Source organism: Aulostomus chinensis, chromosome 11 (genome assembly GCF_037954235.1).
Source record: "Aulostomus chinensis isolate RoL2024-O1b breed Wild chromosome 11, RoL_Achi_v1.0, whole genome shotgun sequence".
Taxonomy (NCBI): Eukaryota; Metazoa; Chordata; class Actinopteri; order Syngnathiformes; family Aulostomidae; genus Aulostomus; species Aulostomus chinensis.
In genome coordinates, this window is record NC_141330.1 from 5,063,897 (window position 1) to 5,068,339 (window position 4,443).

Genomic DNA, 4,443 nt, shown 5'->3' on the forward strand with positions numbered 1-4,443 from the left:
ACAAAGACAGGGGAAAGAGACTGGAGAAACAGCACCCGTGCCGCCTCCTCCTCTCCCCCTCCTCCTTCCAATTCCCCCCTTTGCGCTAGTCCCTCCCATAGACCGGCCCCCTCTCTCTCCGTCCGCCAGACTCTCAGTACAGTAGTCTCTCTCCGAGCTCTAGGCAAACGGGACACAAGGCCGTCTGCACGATAGATGGGGCTGGGCGATGTGTTGCTCCACCCAGTCTGGTTTACACAGCTCCCCTCCTCGCCGAGACAAAACGAGCCGCCCTCCCGTTGTACCATTCCGTCTCAGGTTCCCGAGCCTGTGGCACATCTCGCCGAGCTACCTCCCGTCACCTTATTAACCAGAAGAAGAAAAAGGGGGGAAAAATCGCTTCCCTTCTGCGCCTCGCTCGCGGTTTTTTTTTTTTAATTTTAATTTTATTTTTTAACAAAGCTCGGTCGGTTGCTCCCGAAACCGCAGAGCTGCCCGAAAACCCGCATTTTTTTGCCGACTTATGTAAGAAAATCCATCCAGGATGTAAACAGTTGGAAAGGTGCACATGGTCATGCTGAAAAGATGATGTCAGTCTCTCACAGACAAAACTGCTGCAGCTCCTGTGTATTATGGGGTGGGGGGTTAGGGTGGTGGGGGGGGGGGGGATCGTGGACTATCTGATTTTGAAAGTAAAAGGAGTTAGTGACATTTTTTTGGGGGGAGGGGGGGTGAGGGGGAGGGGGTCCGCCCACCTCTATGTAGCCGTGCTTTGCGGCAGGTCACCGCGTTGTTGTCTCCGGCGCCGTTGCGCATGAGGTTGTTATGTATAGAGGGTGTCTGGGGGTGGGGGGGCTGTATACTAGGAGGAGAGGAGAAAGGGAGTTGTCAGACACGCGTTGCAGACCCTATGCAGTGAGTGAACACCAGAAAAGCCCCTGCACATTTCCCGTTTAAAAAAAAAAACAGGTTTTGCAGCAGCAGCCAGCCCCGGTGAACAAAGAACAGCGCCGTTGGTTTCGCGTACAGACTCCCCAATATGTCCTCGACAGAAGCCACGCCTGACGGCATGCTTTTAGTGCAACACAAAGACTCAAACTGGAGTTATAGTAAAAAAAAAAAAAAAAAAAAAATCATTATCAAACACAGTGACTGAACATGATCAGACGTTTTCATTTTTAACAGATTTACATGGTTTCAAACGTTTTTTTTTTATTAAAAAACATGCAATTTTACACCTATCTCCAATTTAATAAAGAAGGGAGAAAAAAAACAGCAGGAAAAAATCATGTTACTTCTGGATGTTACTTTGCTTTACAAACAGCAAAATGAAGCTATAAGGAATGTAAGACCTGGTGTAGGTTTTTGTTTTGTTTTTTTCCCACAGCGAAAACACAGATTTTTGCTTCCTTAAAGGAAGTCAAGGTGCGTGTGTTGTTGCCATCCGTGCACACGCGTGGAGGGATGAGCGGTGCCAGTCTACCTGAAATTCTTGTGAATGTTAAGAAAAATGTAGAAAATACTCCCAACACTTTACCGCCAGCCACACTCATTCTCCATTCACCTGAGGAATAAAGAGGTCTTGACATGATAACCGATGAGTTCAAATGGCAGTGAATTGCTGTTCAATGAAATGTCTCAGGAATCTGTCGCTGTGCGCTTTGTGTTATTTATACGTTTTATCCACAGCTATAAAATCAAACGTATTATCCTCCATCATCTGCAGCATGTCCCCCCCCCCCCCCCCACACACACACACACACACACACAGCTTTTAACTGGGTTCCAACTTTCACACCAAAAACAAAAACACACACAATCCTCCATTTGGGCTTGTACAACAGACTGAGCATGGCATGTGACTCCTTGAGAGATTCATTATGAATATTTTAGCATTTCTTGTGAGAACACCTTCTGCCTTTTAATAACGCATAGAATGGAGCAACAATATAATCACAAATTTCCACGCCGTAGGAAAATAGAAACAATATATAAATGCGATAAAGTGGTAGAGCAGGTGTGTTTATATGCATAATCATGGTCTAGACGCGCTCTCAGGGTGCCAATCAGGAAGGGGCTCGTTCCCCAAGGGCGTGCGTGTTGCAGATGAAAACTCATAGGGAGACTCCTGCTATGAGGCCAGGATTAAACATCCCCCACTCCTCCCTGTAACATGGATGAAAAACAGCAGCAGGAGGAGAGCGGGATGGCGTGATAGCATGATGGACCAGAGGGTGGGCCCAGGGGGTCTGCCCCCAATCCTCACCCCACCCAGTGGAGAGGCCAGAGGATTGGGTGGGGAGCACGATCAGGATGGGGACAAGCGCTACACAGGGGCCAGCCTCTCAGTGGTGTATACTGTGTCCAAGAGGTTGTCTGGCTCCATTAAAAGGGTCCACTGGGAGTCCAGAGCCTCAATCAATAAAAAGGATGGATCTGGGATCGTGTTTCCCCCCTTTCACAGACCTCTCTCTGGCTTGATGTGAGAGTTTTGAAGGCCTGATTGGTGATACTGTTGCATCATGTGACCTTTGTGACCCTGAGTCAAACCTCTGGTTCTGAGCTGGACCGGGCAATAAAATCATGACAGCAATACACCACGATATTTCTTTTTAACCATATCGATATTCCAGCCGCTGGTATCGACACCGTATCGCAGTACATTGTGATATAATGGTGTGTTCATAGGGTGGCACGGTGGTGCAGGGGTCAGCACTGTTGCCTCACAGCAAGAAGGTTCCGGGTTTGCGTCCCGGCTCGTTCACGGGATCTTGGTTGTTTGTCTCTATGTGTTGGTCCTGTGATGGACTGGTGACCTGTCCAGGGTGAACCCCACCTCTCGCCCGTAGCCGCTGGGATAGGCTCCACCCCCCTGACCCTTAACAGGATAAGTGGTAGAAGATGGATGGATGATGTATGTTCATCCATGTATGTTTTGCTAGCTACTGAGTGTTTCAGTCTTACTGCTCACTGAGTGAAACAAGAACTCATGTACACGTTGAGTGTAATGTACGGTGGACACACTTGTTTGTTTGTTTGCTGCCTGACAGTAGTTTTACTTAGTTTTTACTTTTGTTTTGATTTTTTTGTTGTTTTTGTTTCCTGCTTCGCAGCAGGAAATATGGACCATGTCACGGAAATTTTGAATAAAGTAGTTATGATTGCTCAGTTGAGTTTTGAAAGGGTAGCGTTGTGTTGGTACACAGATTTTCAGATCCTTTTTTTTCCCCATTAAGTTGTGTAGAGTATTGCAATATTTATCGTGACAAAACAGCAGTGTGAGGTCCCCGCCAATAGCCCTCGTTCTGAGCGCACGCACGTCCAGCTGGCTGATGTGGTCACTTCATGTGTCTACAGGCTACAGTTTTCATTCATACTGTTTTGTGTGTGTATGTTACAGGGCACTTGGGAAACTTGGAGTGAGCTCATGTTTCCTGCTTCAAAACAACAACAAAAAAACCTTCGATGATCTTGACCATCTGGCCGTCAGAGTGCCCCTTTGTCCCCCCCCCCCCCCGTTGAAAGGCATCTTTGGGTTTACTGTGCCGGAGAGACACACACACACACAAATCTCTTTGTCCAAGAGCTCATGCAAATATTGCTTTCACCTATGGACAGTATCCATCTTTCAAAGGGGACAGACTTAATCGGCTGTAAAGACATCTCTGAGAATCCCAAAAGGACATCCCTTTGACTTCCACAGCCAGATGTCCTTTTCAAGACTTTTCTGGTGCCCCGCTGTCACATGAATGAGGCGTCTGCAAGCACAAAGGGATGTGTTGGCTAACCACCACGTGCTGATGCCAGTGTGAATGGGCTCTCAGGGATGATGTAAGACTTCATGCAAATGATACCACATTTTGTAGCTGACGACAGCCGTGAAGTCCATCAGCTGGAACCGTAAATCCAGAGGCCACTTTGTGTCTTTCGTCCTGTATCATAAAACTATTTGCCTTCCTTGGGTCATTTATGTTTGTTTTGTCTGCAGAACATTTTGCTACGATGTTAAGGTTTTTTTTCTCTTTTTTTCAAAGAACCGTTTAAAGCAGCGGACTGAACTCAATGTTATAATTAGCAAATATAACAGCACAAACTGGAAGAGTGTTCTAAGAAGAAATCAGTGACTTCGTGCACAAGTCTCTCCTCAAAGTGAGTGAGTCCCACCCTGGCCCACCTTCCGTCCGTCCGCTGTGTTTAGCATGTGACAGCCCGGTGGTTTTTCACGTAGACCTGCTGATCGACAGACAGACAATAGAGAAAAGATGTTGGACCACATCATCAAGCAGCTTGTTGCTTCGAGATATTTTCCAGCATCCTTCATCATAGCGCTTCTCGCTCTTCAACTCCTCCATCACTGGGGTGAGTGAGGAAAAAATAAACCTGTTAAAAATGGCGCCTCAAATGATCAAGAGTTGACTCTGAAGGACTCCAACTCGAGCTCAGACGTATCCCATAGAACTCGGC